This window comes from Tupaia chinensis, unplaced genomic scaffold, assembly GCF_000334495.1.
Source record: "Tupaia chinensis unplaced genomic scaffold, TupChi_1.0 Scaffold148049_1, whole genome shotgun sequence".
Classification (NCBI taxonomy): Eukaryota; Metazoa; Chordata; class Mammalia; order Scandentia; family Tupaiidae; genus Tupaia; species Tupaia belangeri.
This window is the reverse complement of record NW_006207899.1, coordinates 1,327,492-1,351,066: the sequence shown is the minus strand read 5'-3', so window position 1 is coordinate 1,351,066 and position 23,575 is coordinate 1,327,492.

Below are 23,575 nucleotides of genomic sequence, written 5' to 3'. Positions count from 1 at the left end.
GCCAGCCCACGGAGTGGTGGTTAAGGTGGCTGGATCCCACATGGTTGACTGTATAATTTTGAGTCCTGGACCCAGAGATTTGAGAGACATGCATGGCACGTGTGTGTGTGCCTGTGCCAAACAACCCCAAAAGGAAGGAGAAATGCAAGAGAAGAGATTGTGGCAGCTTTCCTCTGTCTCTTTCTGACAAGTGTACATGCCCTCTGGCAAAACTTTCTTTTAAAATGTGTTAAATGGATCCCAGGTATTTTAAAAGTAAAACCGAAGAGCCAATTTTAGCTTAAATAAATAAGAGGTATAATAGCAAGTTAGGTCTCAAAGATTTTATCTTGAGTACTATCTTAGCTGCAGTAACAAACACAATAGATGGGGTGGCCTCAACCATGGTTATTATTTCTCAGGGTTCTGATAAGTTCAAGATCAAAGTTTCAGCCAAATCATTTCTGAAGAGGGTCCTCTTCTTGTTTACAGGTGACTGTCTTCTTGCTGTATCTTCCCATGGTAGATCATCTCTCTTGTGTCTCTTCTTAAAAGGACACTAATATCATTTATGAGGGCTCTACCATCATAACCAAATTACCTCTCCAAAGCCCTTTCTCCAAATATTATTATGTTGGGAATTTGGGCTTATAAATTTGAAGGGGCTGAGGTGGTGGCTAAAAGCATTCAGATCACAGGGAGTGCTTAGGGGGAAGAGGGTGATGCCATTTCCTCAAATGGAGAAGATAGTTTTGGAGGGCTAAGGGAAAGACTTTTCCATTAATAATAATAATAATAATAATAATAATAATTTGAGATGCTACTTTAGATGCTAAGGGGTGAAACCAGGGATAAAGCTCGAGTCGAGTGAATCATCAGCCGATAGGTGATCTTTAAGTCAATGGACCTGAATACTATTATTGTAAAGAGGACCAGGACAGTTTAGACAGTGAATAGATTAAGGCAAAGGGCCAATATATCTTCTTGAGACACAAATTGCTTTGCGTATTATAATAAGTAAGTGGTTGCCATGTGTCAGACATTTTAGTACAAATATTTTTGCCCTTGAGGAAACCTGCTACCCAGTGGTGGAAACAGAAACATATTATAACAATATAAATTATCTATATAAATATATAGATATTTTATTTTAGCATATTAAGTATTTCCTTTTGAATTTAGGGTATGAGCTGTCTCTAGTCCCCATGTGTTGCTCTAAGATAGATTGATAGATACATAGATACCAAGAAAGCACAATTCGAATCATATTCCTGACCATCATTTATTCACAAATATCCATTAAAATTTAATCTGGTCCAGGCACTACTCTAAGTTCTAGAAATACAATTGTGGAAAAGACAGACATGATTACTATTCAGTCATCATCCACTCAAAAAAACTCATGTTTTTTTTTTTCCATAGAAAAATGCGTCGTGGGAACCAGCAGTTAGCGTAATGGCTATGTCGCTGAATTCCCACATAGTCGACTGCAGTTCGCGTCCCAGACTCAGTGGCTTAGAACTCATGCCAAGTGCGTGTGCGTGCGTGCGTGCCCAAGATCCCGAGAGGAGAATGGAGGAGAAGGGATTGCGGCGTGACCATCCCCCCCGGGAGGTGATTTCTCGCTTTCTGTCTCTCTGTCTCTCTCTGTCTGTCTGGCGAGCGCACGCGCCCTATAGCGAAAACCTCTCAAAAAAAAAAAAAAAAAGAAGAAAGAAAGAAGAAGAAAAATACGTCATGACTTGTCTGATGACCCAACAGCATCATGCATTAGTGAGGAAAATAGACATTTAGCAAATAATTATAGAATTTAATTTTAATTACATTTGTGATAAGAGAGATGCAAGATAAGAACAACGCTTTTCTACGCATATGCCAAGCTGAAACTGCCTTCCTCTGGCCTTGTCAGGCTATCGGAAGTATTGTTTTGGGCCTAGACTTGAAGGACGATTGTTTGAAGTTCAGGAAATCATCAAAGTCAGAGAAGAGTAAGTAGGAAGGAATAACATATGCAAAGGCACGGGCTGAGAAGAAATTCGACGTGATGAACAAAAAGAAGGAATGACCAGGATGTAGTAAGTGAGGGGAAAATGGGCTGAAAGTGGCAGAGGCCAGCAGATGCTCGCTCTCTTGGAAACTATCAATAAAAGCTAGTGAAGGGCCAGCCTGTGATGTTGTGGCTGGGGTGGCTGGATCCACATGGCCAACTGTGTGGCTCTAATTCTAGACCCAGCAACTTGAAAAACATGCCCAGGTGTGTGTGCATGCCCAAAACCCTAAAGCGAGAAACAGAGGAAAAGGGATTGTGGCATGACCTTTTTTTTATGGGGGGAGGAGTACTTTGTCTCTTCCCCCCACACCTTTCTATCTCCCTGGTGAGCTCATGTGTCCTCTAGCAAAACATTTTTAATAAAATGAGCTACGGAGAGGGAAATTTAAACAGAGACACAGTTAGGTTTGAATCACAGGAATATCACTCTTCTGTGGAAGGGAGTAAAATGATTGGAATATTTTCAATTCATTTGGTAACAGCCCATACAAAGAGGTATAAATATCATTAAGATTTTTATTTTTTAATTTTAAAATTTTTATTCTTAAAAAAAAAAATAGGATCTCCATCTGTGGTTTCTGCCCAGTTTCTATATATAGGGAAATTATGTAGAGAAGTGACAGCATTATTGTGGTTTTCCAAACACACTTGATAGCATTCAGTCTCCAAGTGTTAGTTTGCTTTGCTCCCTTTGCTTGGAAAAATCTCTGCTTCAAGCTTTATTATTTAGTGCTCACCTACTACCTTGAAAGTCATTTTTTTTTTTTCTCATGAAGTCTTTATTGATTCTCATTAGTGAATCTAATTTTCCAATCTTAGTGTTCAAGTTTTGTTTAAGACTCTGGGACAAAAATGTTCAGGATGCAGGCCTTAAAGGAATTTTCACATTTTAGCATACTATCTGGGTAGAACAAGCTATCTCTCTGAAGAGTCCTGAAGCAAAATAACTGAAAGGTGAAGATGAATGTACCAATAATAGAAAGCAAGAAAAGGTCAAGGGATCTTACAGATTTTATCAGCTAGAATTAAGTTCCTCTGTGAGTAACAACAACAACAACAACAACAACACCCCAAATACAGTGTCTTAAACAAGATAGAAGTTTATTCCATTTTCTTATTAAAAATCCAGAGGTAGGTAGGCTTGGGCCCTAGGGTATTTTTAGAACACATCCCATCTGTCTTTTGCTGATCCAACCTTAAAATGTGACTTTAGTTCGAAGGCTAATGATGTCTATTTAGCTATACACACTGTGTCTTAATTAAGGCAGCAGGAAGCTAGAAGGCGATGGAAAAAAAACGCATTCTTGAACCTTTAAGAACATGTCTCTGAAGCCGTACACGACACTTCTGCTATCATGTAATGGGCCAGAACTTAGTCATAGAGTACACACAGTTGGAAAGGAGACTGAAAGGGGGCTACGTGCCTCGTAAAGACTGGGAGTTTTATTGCTAAGTTAGATAAGTAGGACACATACTGGGTTGTTGGAAAAGTCATGATGTATTTTTGCATAGAAACACACACACAAAAAAATGCCATGACTTTTCAGATAACCCAATACTTAGAGAACCAGTTGACTATCTACCTCTGCTACAGAACCCCCAAAAATATTAAGACTATAAACAAAAACTACCAGAATCTGAGAAAATCAGAAATTTTGGGAATTGCAGGGAATCCTTCAGAATGTTGACCATAAATGAGAACCTGTGTCTGGGGTAATTCATGATGAGTAATTTAGAGGTGCAGATGAATCCTTCCAGCTATAGGCAGCAAGGCTGGGCAGAATATTTTGAAATGTCATAGCATTATTTATTTATTTATTTATTTATTTATAAAATTTATTTAATTTAATTTTTTAAATTTATTCATTCGTTTATCTTTAATTTGATCAGAGAGAGAGAGAGAAAGTGGGAAAGCAAGCCACCAGATCCAGGACTCGAACCATGGTCAGCCATGTGGGAGTGTCCAGCACCTTAACCACCACGCCACCTGCTGGTCCCCGCATTTTTTATTATTTTTATGATATTTATCACTTCTTCTTTGGAATAATTCCTAGGTATAGGAATTATTCAGAATTTCTGCATGTCTAACATTGAATCATTTCATCTCATTTCATCTGAGTGAATAGTTTTATAGTAATTTCAGCTGGGGAAACTATGCTGTAAAAGAGTTAACAACGCAAAACCCAGGTGTGGTCTCATTTGGAATAGGTAAGTCCATAGAGACAAAAGGTAGATTGGTGGTTGCTTACAGGTGGAGGAGTGGATGGGAGAATATAGTGTTAGTAGCTAATGGGTACTGAGTTTCTTTTGGGCTGATAAATTTTATCTGAAATTGATTATGATGATGTGAAAAGCACTTTAGGTAACTGGTATCATACATGAATTATGTTCCAACAAAGCTGTTATAAAAAAGAATGGGGAAGACTGAAGGACTTGCCAAGGTAGTCTCTTCAATGAGTCATTGCTTCATCTTTGAAAGTCTTAGAAAGCTTTGAGAGTCATACATGAATCCTTAAGACTCAGAATTCAGAACCCTAACAGGTTCTTCTCTAAGTAATTTTTTCTTGAACTCTAATAACATCAACATCAAGATACTCTATTTTAAAAATGAAGGAAATGAAAGATTTCAGGTCCCATTGCCTTTGAATCTGAAACGTTTAAGACTGAGGCTTAACCTGATGACCTTGGTCATGGGAAGGAGGGAGGAGGTGTGAGAGATTTATGGAGGGCTTCAGACCAAAATCTCTCCTAAAGGTGTGTGCCATTTGTGCTTTTTACTTATTCTGAGAAGAGGTATTTTATCATAGTCTCAGATAAATCGATTGCTTGCCCCCATCAACTTCTCAATAAGGAAGCTTTAAAATTTGAAGTACCAAATGCAGAATTTTTTTTAAAAAAGTCCTCCCATTTTTTTTCCCCACTGATTAGAGGAGAAAAAGTGGGGGCAAGACAAATAGGAAAGAGAAATATACAAAAAGATAAGGAAAGAAAGATCATTCCCAATTTCTGCAAGAAGGAAACAGTATTTTCTATGCAAAAATGTGTCATGATTTTTCTGACAACCTCCTATTTCCCAAGGTATGACCTAAATTAGAATTCGTAGAACAGAAATAACTAACTGAATATGCCTTTTCTTTCTTCTTTTTCCCATAATCATTTTAGGGTATTTTAGGAGAAGGTATGGTTTGAAGATAAGCATCCACTCCGATGAAGCAAAGAAAATGAATGAGAAAGTCACACTTCATCTAAACACTGCAAATTAATGTTAACTCTCCTCACCCTCTCATTGAAGATCCTGCCATGTGAATGATTCATGGTGAACCATCAACTCCATACAGTCACTCTGCAAGAACACCAAGGGTTTGCTTACACATAATTACTCAGAACTGAGTAGGAGGAAATCCCTGTCTCGGATCATGGCAGATAATGGAATTCCAACTAAGGATGCCTTGGCAAAGTAGAAGTACTTTCCCTTGGACCTTTGAATCCTTAATGAGTTGAATCATGTCAAGTAACAAAATAAATGAGGATGAGAAACATCAGTTGGGTTTGGTCCAAAGTCTAGCCTGCTTAAGAATGGACTTCCCCATCGTGGTTTAAACATTATACAGTTTTCTATCCGCCAAGCCTGTGGTTTTATTTCATTTTTTTTCCCTTAAATCAGATTTCAAAAGCCAGGCACTAGCTGATGGTAATTAGTAGGCATCGGTTGAAGTTTAGTCTTACTGTTCTTTCCAGGCATGCATAATTTTTGTGAAGAGAAAAGAAAATCCAATTACTCCCAAATTCAGCCAGTGTGGTCATCTGCTCTTATGTTCGATCTTTAAAAAATGGTTTTGGGAACAAGCAGTTAGCGTAATGGCTATGTCGCTGGACTCCCACGTAGTCGACCGCGGTTCATGTCCCGGACCCGGTGGCTTAAAACTCATGCCGGGCGCGTGTGCGTGCGTGCCCAAGATCCCGAGAGGAGAATGGAGGAGAAGGGATTGCGGCGTGACCATCCCCCCTGGAGGGTGATTTCTCGCTTTCTGTCTCTATGTCTCTCTCTGTCTGGCGAGCGCACGCGCCCTACAGTGAAAATCTCTCAAAAAAAAAAAATGGTTTTAACAATTGAAAGGAAGGCATATGGTACTTGAGAATAGCATCCTGTAACCTTGTTTGTAATACTAAGGTATAAAATCCAGTCCTATGCCTATTTACATCCCACCTTACAAAACTCTGACACAAGAAATGTCACTCTTGTTACAAATATAACAGAGCTTGTTCATATTTATCATAAAGAATATGTTGGTGATTTTGTTTTTAGGGTCTCTTACATTTCACAGGATTGTCTTTAAAATACTTAACTTGCAACTTACCAGGAATACCCACATATTATAAACTAAAAGCATCTGATACAATGTTGGAGCACTCAAGAGTATTCAAATAAAAAAGGAAGAACTTTTCTATTCAAGTTTGCAAAGGGTCTCTGACAAAAGATTCAGTGAATTAAATGATCTCATTCTTTAAATTATTCCTTAAAATGTTGCTTAATTTCAGAGAGTTCACTGATCTTTGAGTTCCTTAGAATGCTTTACTATTACCAACGTAGCTATTAAATAAAATTTCAATAATTAAAATATATCATTTACTGGGCTATCCGGTGGTGTGGAGGTTAAGGCAGCTGTATCCCACATGGCCAGCTCCATGGTTTGAGTCCTCAACTCAGCAGCTTTGAAATCGAGACAGATCTGTATACCAAAAGTTCCAGGAGAAGCATTGAGGAGAAGGGAGTGCAGCCTGGCCATGGTCCCTTGAGGGCCATTTCTCTCTCTCCCCCTCTCCCTTTCTCTCTTCCTCTATCTCTCTTCAGAAAGTGCATGCATTCTATGGAAACCAAAACCAAAACCAAAACAAAAACAAAAACAACCAAACAAAATGTATTCTTTATCATTTGAATCAACATCGCTCAGGTCATATTTTTCTTCTATGTATATCTAAAGAATAAATATTAAAGATGACATACTAAAACTGCTTTTGGCATTTTCTTGTTCAAGAAAATTTTCTTATTAAGCAAGTGAAAATCACAAAAAAGTTTATTGAATAAATTTAGGTTTATATTTTTAAATGAGCCCACGTAGAACACTCTGATAAGTGCATTGTTCAAAAGCACTTGGGGTTTATCATCCATTTTCATTACCCACTTTGTATCTGAGTCATACGCTATTGTGTCCTGACAACTGTGTGTAACATATTAACAGGAGTGCAGCTCCCAGGAAAACAAGGCCTTTTTTATTCCAAGGAATTTTCTACTAAATATGTAACAAGGCATTGATTATGGACACATTTCTCCAGTTTTAAAAACATTTTGTTCTTGTCTGAATACTAGTTTGATTACATCATGTTTCTCCTGAAGGACTTCTAACAGACTCTGATACTTTATAAAATTAAGTCCAGTTTTCAAGACCTGGTTCTCCGTGCTATCACTATGGGACTTCATTATGTTTTTACATTTTACTTCGTTCTCACCTTATCTTCCGGTTAAGGCAGTCCTACTGCATTCTTACTGATTTCCCTCTCAGAGCGCAGGCTGCCCCAGACCTTGCACCTGTTCATCTTTTTCATATATCCTTCAGTCTGTCATTCAATGAAAAGCAACTGGACCAGGTGCTGCACTGGACATCATGACAGCAGAGAGGTGAGTAAGTCACAGTGTGTGCCTTTAAGGAACTCACAGTTTAAGGTGGAACACGTAAACAAATATAGAAAGTAATGCAATGAAGCATGGGCAGTCAAGATTAGCTTCAGAAGAGGTTTATTTTAGAGAAAGACATAACAGAAAAGTTAAGTTAATGGTTGACTTGCATTTTGAAGAATAAATAGGAAACTGTCATGAGCATTTGTATATTGTCTGTTAAGTTTTTTGTTGTTGTTGTTAATGTATAATAGAAGTCTTCAAAAATAATCATTGAATGGGGACTAGCAGATGGTATAATGGTTATGTCTCTGGACTGCCATGTAGGCAACTGGTTCAAGTCCCAGACCTGGCAGCTTAAAATTCAAGCCAGGCCTGTGTGCATACATACCCAGAATCCCAAGAAGAGAATGGAGGAGAAGAGATTGCGGTGCAGCTATCCCCCCTGGGAGATGATTTCTCTCTTTCTGTCTCTCAGTCTGTTTCTTCATCAACCGTACTCATCTAAAAGCAAAAATCTCTAAAAAACAAACAGTTCGTTGAATGCAAGAGTTAATGAAATGCTTCCCCAATTCTTACAAAAGCTTTAGGAAGTTGGGAAAGCTATTACTGTTGTATAAATAAAATACAACCCCAAAGTAAGTGACAGATCTGAAGCCACATCCATTCTTCTGACTCTAGCGCCTTTGTTCTTTCTGTTCTTCTTTCCTACCTCCCTGCCTGCTCTTTTGAATTTCCTGACTGTCCCCATCACAAATAAATCCAGGGCAAATATTCAACAGTTGTTTATTGATATAGAGAGGCATATAACTTTGATGTCAAAATTTAAATACAGATTTCTCTAATACTTCCACAGCGCTGACATTAGGACTTTATCCTTCTCTAACTTGGTTCCTTGCCATTTCCCTGCCTTTATTTCTCTCAGGCAGAAATGGATTTCTTGTTTGTACAAAAACAAAAGCATGTAAACTTAAGCCACCAGTAACACCCATGTTGAAGAATCACACCCCCGAGCAGTAAGTCAAAAGATTGTTAAAAGGAGGAGGAAGAGGAGAAGGCAAGTCCACAGTCATATAGAGACTTACCAGAAGCCATGCATCTCTTAAATAATACCACCTACTCTACAAGTTCTCTCCTCAGCCCTAGAATGTGATGTTTTGGTTACCCAAGTGCTACTTTCAGAGGTTCAAGACCACAATAGGGATCTTAATTTTCGTAACTGTATTAATGTATCCTTTTTTCCAGGAAAAACTGATCATCTTTTACACAAGTTTAAGTTTTCCCAGGTCTTTATACTTAAGCACATGCCAGCTATTTTATAACCCAGCCATGGACTAGTGATTGAGGAAAATGTTCTATTTCAAATTCTTACTTCCTCTTCAAAGATATTTCTAGAACATTCTATTGACCCTTTGTTCCTGGAGTGATGGAAGGACATTCCTGAGTGAGCTGCTTTATTTTACACAGTGCATTTGCAAGTGCTTTCCATGAAGGACTCAGACAAGTGTAAGTTATATAGAATTCTGGAGCACAAGAGAGGAGAAGGCTATTAGTCTATTTAAGTATGAGTGTGTGCTTGTTCTGAGCAGGCTGAGTGATGATGTACTGAAGGTGACTAGTCTAAACAGAAGCCAGGGAGTAGGAGTCAGGCTCTTTGACTTCAGATGTTCACACAGATGGAACAAATATGGGCAAGTGAGTTCACTTCTCTGAGTCTCAATTTCTCATTTGTGAAGCAGGGAAATTAATGCCTATTTTTGCCTATTTGACTGTAGCAATAGGAAAAGTCAAGTAAATGGATTGATTATTACTTATTGATTGAAGGATGAGTGGGCAAAGGTACCTACAGTCATTAGAGGACTTGCTGAAAGAAAAAATAGATGGTCTTAATCTATGTTTAACATCTAGTACTAGGGATGTGGTAGTAAACAGATGTGTTCTTGCCCTCAAAGGCTCACATAGTAATTTAGGAGACAGACACTAAGTAATTAATTGTCTGTTTAATTATACAATTAGAATTGTGATAAGTGCCACAAAAGAGAATTAAGTATAAGAACAGAAGACTTAATGTAGTCTCAAGAAAGTTCTGCATGGGAGTGACATTTAAGTGGATTTGTGAAAGATGAAAGGCAAAGTGCGAAGTGGTAAAGAAATGGGAGATGATTTTAAGGAAGAGGAAGTGCTCTCTGTAAAGGTTTGGGAGGCAAGAAATACATGACAGAAATATATAATTTGATGTAGGCTTTGGGGGCTAGAACTAAAAAGAAACAGGAGCAGGGCAAGTGGACAAGATAAGCCAGAGACAAGTGGGAACCAGCCCATGAAGGGCCTTTTAGGCCAAGTTGAGAATTCCAGGTGTTTAACTTAAGATATATATACTAGACTTTGAAGATTTAATTAACAATGGCATGATGAAGAGTGGAGAATGAATGACTGAGGTATAAAAGTACAAGAAGAGAACACCAGAAAAGGTATTTTGAAAACAAAATTATAAGCATTTTTTCTGTATAACAGGAATCCAGGGTCACCATCCTGATGACTTTCTTAGGCCCGCCTTCTTAGTACACATTTATAGCTGACATTTTTGTCCTCTATTCATATGCCACTTCCCTTAATTTTCCTATATTCCGTTTCTTCCCAATCTCTTCATGACAGAAGGAAATGTGATTACTTCTTGATATGATGTTAAAAGGAGAGGTTGGGGAGTAAGCTAACCTTCCCATCTTACACAGCTGTAGTCTAACAAAGTGATAGCTCTTTTTCCAATTATCAAATATTTATTAAGATATCATCTAATTGCAGAGATAAGTTAAAGACATGTAGATAGATATATAATATCAATTAATATGCTTTTAGGTATAGGGCACCATCCCGCATAATAAGGGATCCTGAGGCAAAGTGGCTTCTGCTTAGTTCACTTGTTGGTTCATCACCCTCTCAGGACCTAATTATTTTTCTTTTCACCCAACGATCTTCAGCATTTGGTAAGCTCTCTTTCTCCTCTTTTGTATATTTTGTGGGGTAGAATGTGATGTTTTATTATATCCTGATGGTAAAAAACACTGAACACAGCATCCTTGTAATCAACCCTTATCAATTCAGAGCCTGGAAAAGGTTCTTATTAAACTCTTTTAGGGTATATTTTCTTAAAAGATAAGCATTCCTTCTCAAAACTGCCCAATCACTTTTATTCATGTCTCATACTGAATAGTTCACAGCGGAATGAAGTTCCTATTACATCTATTAACTCAATTATGTGAACTTATTAAAATTGTCATCCTGGGGCTAGAATTGAATGCAGGCTTTCCTGAAGCAAGAGGTTTTGGGGAGTTCCTGGATAAAATTAGGATCTGTTATTAAGAAGAAAGGGAACACGTCTGTTGGACGGCTAAAACATCGACCGCGTGTGCCTCATACATAAAATTACAGATGGGGCTGGGAGTGGCGCAGTAATAGATGCAGTGCTCTAGGAGGCAGAACCACAGGGAAGGTTGCAGGTTTGTGTCTGGAGACTCCCTGAGTATGCCAGACTCACTGTGCCCTGGATGCCAGCTGAGGACGAATTGTAGTATTGGGACCTTGTTGAGGGTGCCATCTCTCTCCTTCTCTTTCATTCATATGAGAAATAAATAAACTTTTTAAAAAATGAAAGATAAATCACAAAAACAATTGAGCAAAGGAATGATACCCAAAATATCCTTGTCAGACCCGCAATGCCAATGTTCTGTGAAATGTCAATGTAAGTGTTAGAGGTGTAAATTCTCTCTCCCCAGTCAGGGTACTGAATCAGAACGTCTCGGGGTGGGCCCAACAGTCTGTGTTTTAATAAACTCAGTTGGTGATTTTGATGCACAGTAAGTGCAATAAGTAAGATGCATGGTTTTAGTATCAGACAGGTACTAGAGGGTTGGTGACAGCAAAGAATTGAAAATACGGTACAGGGATGTAAAAGAGAGAGAGAGAGATCAGAGATGGGAAATTTGGCAGACCAAGGAAAACACAGGCCTTCTGTTATACTGAGAGAGACATTCTGCAAGAAAGTCGTTTTCCATTCTTAAATCATATTATCTTTCTTATCTACCAGTAGAACCTATCCTGCCTACCAGAGTACAACAAATGGGGTAAAGATAACATATTTTGCAAAAAATATATGAGAACATAATAAATAATTCACTAGCAACAAAGACCAAGCATAAAAGAGTTTGAGCAAGTTTCAAAATTGAAAAATTATGAATTCTTTTTTTTTTTTGGAGAGATTTTCACTATAGGGTGCGTGTGCTTGCCAGACAGACAGACAGAGACATAGAGGCAGAAAGCGAGAAATCACCCCCCAGAGGGGATGATCACGCTGCAATCCCTTCTCCTCCATTCTCCTCTCAGGATCTTGGGCACGCACGCACAAGCGCCCGGCGTGAGTTTTACGCCACCGGGTCCGGGATGCGAACCGCGGTCGACTACGTGGGAGTTCAGCGACATAGCCATTACGCTAACTGCTGGTTCCCGAAAAATTATGAATTCTTGAACTTAAATATGAAAATGAAAACATGAGGTAGCTGGAAGGTATACTCTTTTATAGATCCAGAATCACAATTCTAATTTGTTTTTTGCCCTGGACATCCCCAGATTGCGAATCAAAGGACACTAGACACAACTACAAACTGCCAGAAATAAATATATAGAGAGCTTTACCTTCTAAATGGAAAATACCTTTGTGAATCTGAATTATGGGGGAAGACATAAAAGTTTTCTTCTTCGTTTTTATTTGTATCAGTACATGTAGAAGCCATACTCCTGCTACAGATGTTGCTTGAAGGAACGTGTGAGCCAAATTTGTAACAGGTTAAAGTGTTTTAAATATGAACAGTATAGGAAATAGCAGTCCATAGTCCACAGATACCATCCTAGGCAGGTCATGAGGAAAAAGAAATCTGAATTTCCACTGTCTTAGCAATCCCACCATTGTGGCCATGAAAGGCTTGCTGTAGAAAAGGCTTGCTCCAATTCACAAGGCAATTGGAATAAGAGGTGCTCACGTTTACACGGTAAAGAGGAAAAATTAGACTTCAAGAAGTGAGAATGGTCATCTTTCCAAAATGCAATGACTAGCCTTAAGCATATACAAACGTACTGGACAATATTCATTTGCATACTATTCTTTCACTCTCTGTTTTTACGTTTTACTCCCTTCTCCGCCCCCCCAGAAGGTGTATATGCTCACCAGCCAGAAACAAAAGAAGAGAGGGAAAGTGACAAAATTCCCTTTGTGGGACATTGTCATGCTATAATCTGTCCTCTTCCATCTCTCCATCTTTTAGGGATTTAGAACAAGCGTGAACATGCACCCAATGTGTTTATCAAGCCACTGGGTCCATGAAGTTGGACACATGGGATCCAGCCACCTCAACAACCACACCATCAGCTGGCCCTGGGTTTCTCCTTAAGCTTGGTTCTCACGCTTTAGTGTACATAGAATCACCTGGAGGACTTGTTAGACACAGCTTCGGATTCACTAAGTTGGGGGAGGGGTCAGAGAACAAGTGGAAGGGATCACAATCTGAAACTACCTAAATTTTAGTTAAGATGTTTAAAATGAAAGTTTTTTTAAAAAAAATATTATTTCTTTTGTATTTCTAATTATTATTTCTTTTTGTATTTTTTAATTTTTGCTGATATCACACACTCTTGTAAGACCTGAAAATGGCTCCACAGTCCAGCAATCCTGTGATTATAGGTGACTAAAGATAGCTAGAATAACATTAGGTCTGGTACCTCTCATGCCGACCACCCAGTACACGTAAAACATTAGACCTGCAGAAAAAGAAGGAACACAGGTATAACGTTTCTCTTTTGTTTACCAAACAAAGGAATGAGAGTGTCTTGAAACTCTAGCTAGAAGACAGGTATACTACAAAGCAAGTAAGGAAAGAAACAGATGCTATAGCTGAAAAGTAGTTTGTTTATAGTATTGGATAATGTCATGCAACCCTAACAGAAAAGACTGGATACATAAAGTCCTAGGTATAAAACTTTCCAACAAGATATAAGAATTGGAATAAGCCACATGAGACAAAAGTTTTTCATTATGTTAAGAAGCATGTTCAATTTTATCAAAGATAGCCAAAGGTGGACTAATAATTCAGAAAAAACAATGTGATTATGATATGAGGTAATAGTCTTTCTTATTTTTTTTTTTTTAAATCTGCTATAGGGTGCATCCACTCACTGCAGCGTGGCAGGATAGGGGGAGAGAAAGTAACAAAGTACCCCACAGGGGAGATGGTTACTCCTCAATCCCTTCTCCATTTTTCTTCTCGAGATTTTTTGGGCACTCGGACAAATATACCGGAGTATTTCTCAAGCAGCTGGCTTCAGGATCCAAACTGTGTAGTCAGCCATGTGGGAACTAGCCGTCCCACCTCCACACCACCAGTTTAGTCAGCTATAGTCATTTGTCAACGTTATGATTCTAAAGTTTCCCATTTGAAAGAATAACATAACACAATAGTTCATCTAAGAACTCTACATGTGAATATTAGTATTGCAGATTAAACACTTACACACTTTAAAAATAAAATGCATTTTATTCCAAATAAGCAAAAATTAAAGATGACTATAGAATTTTTTAAAAATTGGGACAATTTGGCTTAATTTTAAAAACATTTACCCATGGATTCACTGTTGAAAGACAATAATGTTCATATTTTACTGTATTTTTAGTTTATATGAGCATTAATTTTATAGAATTTTGATACATAATTTATATATATATATATAAATTTGTACAGTGTTTCTTTTACTAAATATCATGAGTATTTTTCCATTATTATAAATAACTACTAGAATATTTCATGTCTGCATGCATATTCATAGGCTGGATGGACCATAATGTATACCCACTGAATTTCTCTAGTCATTTGTTTCCCCCACTTCCCACATTCTGAATATTAGTAGTACTACAACGAGCATCTTCATATGTCAGACTCTCTCTGTATTAAAGTTATTTTCTTTGGATAGATTCTCAGATTTAGATTTGCCTGTACCAGACTCGGGAATTTAAAAGACCCTTTCTATATATTGTCAAATTAATTTCCCAAGAAGATACAGCATTTCTTTCTCCCACTAGTAATACTCTCTCTTCAGTATCGAGGATCCTAATTGTTTTGTCTTTGCCAATATGACAGTAAAAATTTATATTTTGTTTTTGTTTAAATTTGGATTTTGTTGTTTATTAGTTAAAACGAACTTGTTTTCATGTCTGCTAATAGAATATATTTTCTCTTGTAAGTATTTCCCAATGTCTTTCAATTTTGTTAATAGCCAATTAGGATATTTCCATTTATTCATAAAATACAAGTACAGATTTTTGAGAATAAAATAAAACCTGAAAACAAAACATTTCAGTTGGCCTAAGAGAACCTAACATTTTATGAAGTAACTCATAGCTTGAAATTTTTACCTTTGGAACTCAGACACCAGCGTTATGTTTGGTAAAAAAAAAAGTTCAAACTAAAACAATCATCACCTTAGAATAACTATAAGTCATTTCACCAATTCTTTTCTCAGTATAAACACAGTATCAAAGATGTGGCAATTTCAAAGACCACCACCCAGAAGTGGGAGAAATACGTACAACATCAAATGGTTTATTTCTTGTGATCAACCTATACTTGCAAAGAATGGCTAAGTGTTCAGGCACAAACACGTAAATAACTGCCCCCTGCATTTCCCAAATCCTTACTGGCCCCTAGAATGAACACATCTGCCACTCTGCCGCTTAGTAAACATTGACTAGAAGAAAGAAAGCTTGGTTATCTTTGTAGGTTTTTCAAATTTCCTTTGCCTGGGGACTGGTAATTGAGAAACTGTCAAAAAGGCTAATGCAACACCTGGATAGAAACTGCATCTGGAAGCCTCTTTTCTTAAGATTCATCCATTGAAGGAAATACCTGGTCTTGGTCAATGGGATAATTGACCTCCTGGGCTATTGAGAAAGACCATAAAGGTACACTCATTATTCTTGTTCTGTCAACAGCCCTTGACATTCTTATTTGGCTAATCATAGAGCAGTGATGGAGAAATACAAAGTAAGTAACTTCCTTTTCTTAAAGTTAAGAAGCTCAAGATGTCTGCGAGAATTCTTTACAATTTAGTATGTTTGCTCTTCTTCAACAATTGTGGCAGAGTTGATGCTCCATATACCTGTCTGTATTGTGTGTGTGTGTGCATGTGTTCAATGAGAAACCATGATGATGTTCTATGTGACACTATTTTGATGAATTTATATCAATAAATCATCTCTTTTAGAATAATGTCATTTTAAACAACTAATAATGTACCATGCTAGTATTTATGTTTCTGAAATCTATTTTATTTGCATCTATTTATTTGCATCAGGGTTGTAAAATTTCCCTTAGAAAGGTGAGAACTGTGGTTGATAAGTAGAAAACAATTACTTCATTAAAAATACAATGCCAGAACTCAGCTAACATTTAAGTATCAATGTACAGTCTAAAAGTGTTTGTGTGTATTTCTTTCTCCTTTTCTTGCATATCGAAGGATGTACATACAAATTTTTCAATGTAAACTCTCACTTTCCCACCTCTCCTTTGGTTACCCCTTCTTCCAGCTCAGCTGTTCATTGTTTCCGGTCTCCAGGGAATTCAACCAGTTTTTATTTCCAAAAGCTGAAGTTTTTAAAGCAGTAGTTCTCCTCCAAGCACAGTTTTGTTCTTCAAGGGATGTGGCAAAGTCTAGAGAAAATTTTCTATGGTCACAACTGGGGGTGTGACTGACATCTCCTGGGAGAGGCCAGGGATGATTCTAAGCATCTAATAGTGCCCAGGGCAGCCCCTACACCAACAAAAAATCCAGTTCAAATGTCAATATTGCTGATGGTGGTAAACCCAGTGCCAGTGCAACCATGAGGACTCTGTGCAAAAAAAAAAAAATTAATTTGCATGGGAAGAGAGACAAGATAGATGAGAAAAAGAGAAGCTCATTCTCTCTATTTTTTCCTTTGTTTCCCAAGTTGAGGTCTCTGAAAGAGAGATGATGGTTGTGCATTTTGTATAAGCAATTAGAACCATAAAGAAATTATAACCCCCATGCTTTAGCACAGAAGAAACAGAAATATGTGGGTTCCTCAGGGTTGCTTTAGACAGGTATAGAGAATGTACTTCTGAATGGGACTAGTTTATGAGAATGAGATGACTCGGAGGCTACCTGTGTGGGCAAATGACTGAGAGATGAGATGAAATGATGGCTATCTTAGCAGATATCTGGGTACCTATGTACCCAGTGAAATGCCCTGGAATATATATATATATAAACACTGAAAAGGGGGAGCAGCCAAAATTACCCCTTGTTCCAGGAAAGGATAGTGGAAAATAAGATAAACATTATTTTGTTGTTGTTGTTAAGTGTATGACTTGCACTTCAAAGGCTATCATCTGAGACTGATGTATGCTGCAAGTAGAAGTTCTGTTCCCAGTTATCCAGATAGATTGTCAATATATTTTTCTCAAATAATTCAATTAAAAGCAATTCTCCTTTTCATTCTGTTGCATTGATTAGAACAGGTATTATTAAACTTTCAATATGCTATTGGTGTTTGATTTGATGATCCCATTCCTCCCATCAAAGAAAGGGTTTTATAGTTTTACACTGTGTTTAAATATGGCCTAGTGACATAATTCAAGACAGCTTAGTGGGCTTAAAACCAGGGCTTACTTTCTCTAAAATAGCTGGTCAAACTCATTTCGCATATTGAACTGTTACAATATTAAGGAGAACTTAATATTTGAGAAAAAAATCATTATCTTTTGTGATAAGTATAGTTTGTGGGTATTTGAGTTGACAAGTCTTTAAAAATATTTTATAAAGAAATGCAAGATTAGGTGACACACTGTCATAGATACTCTGTAACCTAAAGCCAGTATTATCTTTCAGGGGTGTGACAGTTCGATTGATTTGAGTCCCTACCCAGAAACCTAAGACATTTACCCAACTATTCATCAAGAATTCTGAACACCATGAGCCAAGGCAAAGGACACATGTTGGCAGAGGACACATGAGCACCTGCTGCCAGCCCGGCAACAATCCAAGGTTTGTGCACAACCCCTAGCCACAGAAAGTCTTTGTTCCCATTGGACATCTCCTCCGTTGTCCTCTTTGGGTGTAATCTTCTCCCATGGGTGTGTGAGGCCCTCTTCTCTCTCTGCTAGTGCCCACTCTGTCTGTGTTCTCCAAATCATTTTATGACTTTCTCTCTCAGTGGAGACTAGAGGCTAAGAACAGAATCCAAGAATTTTTCTTCCTCAGTGAAGACAATTATTTAATAGATAGTCCTTATTATATTCACCTGCCATAAAGGCAACTTAACTTGGGAGTAGAGACACACACTCTAGTTTCCTTCCAACAAGCCAACCTTGTAATTGTGTATCCTTCTCGAAAGCACCCCTGCTTAGGGCTCTTCAGTCACATTGATAAACACATCAGTAATGCCTCCATTCACTTATTGAGGCACTGTGATATAGTATACAAATTAAATAAATAAATAATTTTTCCAACATAAAAACATTTGTTTTTTTTGGAGTCTAGAACTAACAAATTCAATCAGAGTTCAATGCTATATAAAAGCATTCCTAATCTATAAGTCATTCTCCTGTCCACCGGTTATATTTTGTCTTTTTACACAGTCTGGACTTGCTAGAAATGTGCCATGCTTCCTTCCCCTCTTAAGTGATGTAGAAGTTGCTTCATTGTTTTTTTCTGGAACCTCACTGCCACCTTTGACAAGCGAAAGAGGTTAAAGTGATTCTTGATCTGCATAGAACTTTGTCTAGCATTAGCCTTGGCCTTGACTGAAATCTCCCACCTAGTCGAGAGTCACCATTAATTTAAAAAATGATATCATTGTAAAATGCTCTTCGCCCAGGGAAAGGGCCTTTTTATTTTTTATTTTATTTTTTTTTTTGAGAGATTTTCACTATAGGGCGCGTGCGCTCGCCAGACAGAGAGAGAGACATAGAGACAGAAAGCAAGAAATCACCCCCCAGGGGGGGATGGTCACGCCGCAATCCCGGCTCCTCCATTTTCCTCTCGGGATCTTGGGCACGCACGCACACGTGCTTGGCATGAGTTTTAAGCCACCAGGTCCGGGACACGAACCGCGGTCGACTATGTGGGAGTCCAGCAACATAGCCATTACTCTAACTGCTGGTTCCCATGGGAAAGGGCCTTAACTAGATACTCAGAGAGAAGTTATAGCAGCAAGGAGATGATTGAGGAGCAGAGGCTCCACAATTGTCTGTTTTTCTGAAAAGTGATTACCATTATGATATGTATATTATCTTTCTTCTAGGAGGACGATACCAGGGAGAAAGAGCCAAAATAAATAAATAAGAAACACAGTGCCAGAAGGAAAGATTTAACAATCTTTAGTAGCATGAAGAAATAGGAGGAATAAAGATTTTAGTATATCCATAAATGAGAATTTCTAAATGTCAGTCTTTTTCTTCTGCTCAATAGAGTGAATTCCGTGGTTCTTCCAACAGTCCTATTCTTTCATTGCTCATGGAAGGAGGGCATCGCTGTGCAATGGGGTATTTACTGAACCTCTGTGTCCTCAGCTGCAAAGTGGAGCTAAAAGCAGTATCTATTTTATTTTGTTCCTTGAGGATTACATTCCTGAAAATATATAAGCTACTAAACCATGCCGGATTCATAGTAAGCACCATGTATGTTCAGTAATATTAACTTACTAATGTAAGATTGCTAAATGCATGGTCAATTTATATGGTAGAATGCAATTTGCTACCAGCTGATTAGCTCACACCTGAGTCTACTGCTTTTGTAAAATGTATCAAGAAATAACCAACATATGACAGAATCTCAAATAGTTCCTACAATTTACCCCAATGCTATGGGCATGGCATAGTCAGCTTTCTGGAATATCCCAGTAGTAATTTCATCATATGTTTCACAGCAAAACAAGAGTTTGTAGTTTTTTGACTTTTATTATCTGAATTTTCAGCACTCTTATTTTGGTTGTCATGGCCAATGCCCCATTTTTTAAGCATAAAATTCTTTATTCGCTAGGGTTTATATTTGTATGTTCATACAAAGATCCTGAATACCTAAAAACATAAGTATAATTCTTCTTCCCTTCTTATGCATAATAGTCTGGATTCCAGCAGTTCCCGGATGGCATATTCAGATTTGGGACACAGGATCTCCTGTTTTTCAGACCACAAGTAGTAGGAGGTTTCCTTATTCTCACAGCTCAAGATGAATCACCAGCCATCACAGCCAGAAAGGAGGAACGAAAGAAAGAGGATATGTTCCAGAAATTAAATACACATATCCAGAACTTGTCACAGGCCCACCCTTAGCAAGGAAGTTTGGGGAATGTGAGCTTTCTTGGTCTAGTAGTGATGTGCCAAACCAATGATAAGATTTTCTTTTCTCATAGGACAGAATAAGAATGGGACCTAGGGAGACAACCAGTAGCCTCTGCCACATTCACTGAGAATAGATGGTTCTCTAGATTAACACCATGTCTGTTAAAAATAATGCATTACACATAACTAATTCACTTGCTACCTCCTTCCCAACCACAAGAAAATGTAAAACCAGTGGGCACATATGTATTGAATAACTAAATAAAATAAAATAAAATCCAATAACATACCAAGTGACAATTATTTCCTGGAATAGGGTATGGTTTTCCCTTAAGGCATAATTACATTTCTTAAATTGGGATTAACTCACATATGTAGTTTTTGAAAATAAAGACCAAATATTTGAATATTCATGTAGCATACCTCGGGCATAGGCTCTCCTTATATATAGGAATAAAATACCATTTTTTTTTTTTGAGAGGTTTTCGCCAGAGGGCGCATGCGCTTGCCAGACAGACAGAGAGATAGAAAGCGAGAAATCACCCCCCAAGGGGGATGGTCATGCCGCAATCCCTTCTCCTCCATTCTCCTCTTGGGATCTTGGGCACACATGCACACGCACCCGGCGTGAGTTTAAGCCACCAGATCTGGGGCGTGAACCGCGGTCGACTATGTGGGAGTCCAGCGACATAGCCATTATGCTAACTGCTGGTCCCAAAATACCCATTTTTGACTGTTCTCTGCTTTCTCAACTTGAAATAGCAAAGTGACATATTTAGAAGATTTAATAATCACATCATAAGTTGAAATGAAAGACAGGATTTCCTATTATATTTGAACAGATACAGAGAGTATGAAGGGCTGAATATCTTCCTTTTTTTTTTATTTGTCTTTCAGTTTTACTTCATGAAGCAAAAAGAGAATTGGAAAAGCAAAATTTCAATTTTGGGGTTTTATAACTACAAACTTAAACAAAATTACTAATGTGCTAAAGAAGAATAAGCAATATATAGATGATTTTTTTTGGGTTGGTTAGTTTTGTTTTGGTTCATGTTCAGCATTTTGTGTCCTGATAGGAATTTTAATGAATGTAAAAGAAAAGCATTGGTACCAAGCTGTACCTAGTGAATGAAGCAGGTAGGCATGTGTATCAGTACACTAATTGCTGTCAATTTCTTTATGGCATTGTGGTCCAAACATTGGTCAGTCAGACCTGATATCAGAGAGATTTTAAAAGATCCTGGACACTTTATAAATGTATATGTTTGTGATATAGGAATAAAATACCATTTTTTTTTTTTGAGAGGTTTTCGCCAGAGGGCGCATGCGCTTGCCAGACAGACAGAGAGATAGAAAGCGAGAAATCACCCCCCAAGGGGGATGGTCATGCCGCAATCCCTTCTCCTCCATTCTCCTCTTGGGATCTTGGGCACACATGCACACGCACCCGGCGTGAGTTTAAGCCACCAGATCTGGGGCGTGAACCGCGGTCGACTATGTGGGAGTCCAGCGACATAGCCATTATGCTAACTGCTGGTCCCAAAATACCCATTTTTGACTGTTCTCTGCTTTCTCAACTTGAAATAGCAAAGTGACATATTTAGAAGATTTAATAATCACATCATAAGTTGAAATGAAAGACAGGATTTCCTATTATATTTGAACAGATACAGAGAGTATGAAGGGCTGAATATCTTCCTTTTTTTTTTATTTGTCTTTCAGTTTTACTTCATGAAGCAAAAAGAGAATTGGAAAAGCAAAATTTCAATTTTGGGGTTTTATAACTACAAACTTAAACAAAATTACTAATGTGCTAAAGAAGAATAAGCAATATATAGATGATTTTTTTTGGGTTGGTTAGTTTTGTTTTGGTTCATGTTCAGCATTTTGTGTCCTGATAGGAATTTTAATGAATGTAAAAGAAAAGCATTGGTACCAAGCTGTACCTAGTGAATGAAGCAGGTAGGCATGTGTATCAGTACACTAATTGCTGTCAATTTCTTTATGGCATTGTGGTCCAAACATTGGTCAGTCAGACCTGATATCAGAGAGATTTTAAAAGATCCTGGACACTTTATAAATGTATATGTTTGTGAGTGTTTGTATGTATATGAATTATTTCAGAGTAAAAATCAAAGCAAGTTTTATAAGATCACTAATCAAGTCTGAGGACAAACATTCTACCCATTTCTCTGTTTCAAACGCAATAGAAGTGGAAGCAGGAGCCAACCAGAGAAAGCATCAGCTCTGGACAGTAATTTTTAGACATGTCACTCTAGATAAGGTGCTTTTCTGAAGCCATGAGGGATTAACCATTTCCTTTTGCAGTCAAGCCCAGTTCATAAATAAAGTAACAGCTTATTTATTTTTCCTCTTTGTCTTTAGAATACTAATGTGGCAAACAGAGAGCCAGAGTTTATTAATGTAGCGCACTTTACAGCAAAAAAAGAAATTCCTGTAAATTTCTACAGGTCAGAAAAGAGACATGATTCTTTTGGAATGATAACTAATTATTTGTCTTCATATCCTTGTCTTTATCCTTGTCATAAGAAAATAGCCTAAGTGAGTCATTTTCAAGAACAGCTTAACAAAAGTTTCTTAACCAGCTTGTAGATGTCACAACCCCAGAAAGTACACATTCCCAGAAAGTTCCTGAACAAACAAAACCCAAAAACAACAGGTCACCCTTAAGAAATGACTTTTATGGGAACCAGCAGTTAGCGTAATGGCTATGTCACTGGACTCCTACGTAGCCGATCATGGTTCACGTTCCAGACCCGGTGGCTTAAAACTCACGCCGGGCGCGTGTGCGTGTGTGCCCAAGATCCTGAGAGGAGAATGGAGGAGAAGGGATTGCGGCGTGGCCATCCCCTCTGGGGGGTGATTTCTCGCTTTCTGTCTCTGTCTCTCTCTGTCTGTCTGGCGAGCGCACGCGCCCTATAGCGAAAACCTGTCCAAAAATAAAAGAAAAAAATGACTTTTCAAGATGGTGGCAGGTCACCAGTCCTTTGTTTCTTCTTACTTCCTGGTTCTTCTCCCTCCTGAAAGCATTTGGCAAGCCTTTTTTGTTGGCTTGTCCTGAGCTTATGCCTTTTCATCACACAAGAGAGGGGAGGGGACAATAAGTGCCTAATAAGGGAATAATGAAACTTAGGTGACATCCTGGAAGATTGTACATACATAGTCCTCAGCCAACGAGGAGGGATTTGCATGTTAGGTAATAAATTGATTGTCGTAACTATTTAGAGTGTGTTTGTCCATCAGACATCTGATTTTATAAGACCTTCATTAAAGTCTTACTTTAGAGGAAAAATCACATAGTGTCCTAGGCTCCTTCTTAGCAACTTATTTACCTCTACTACTATATACTCGTTACACACAGCAGTTATTTGAATCTTGACCTTTGTTCAGGCTCTACAATTCTTTTCCTATTCCTTAGTAGCTCTGAATTATTAATTCTTCAAAATTCTG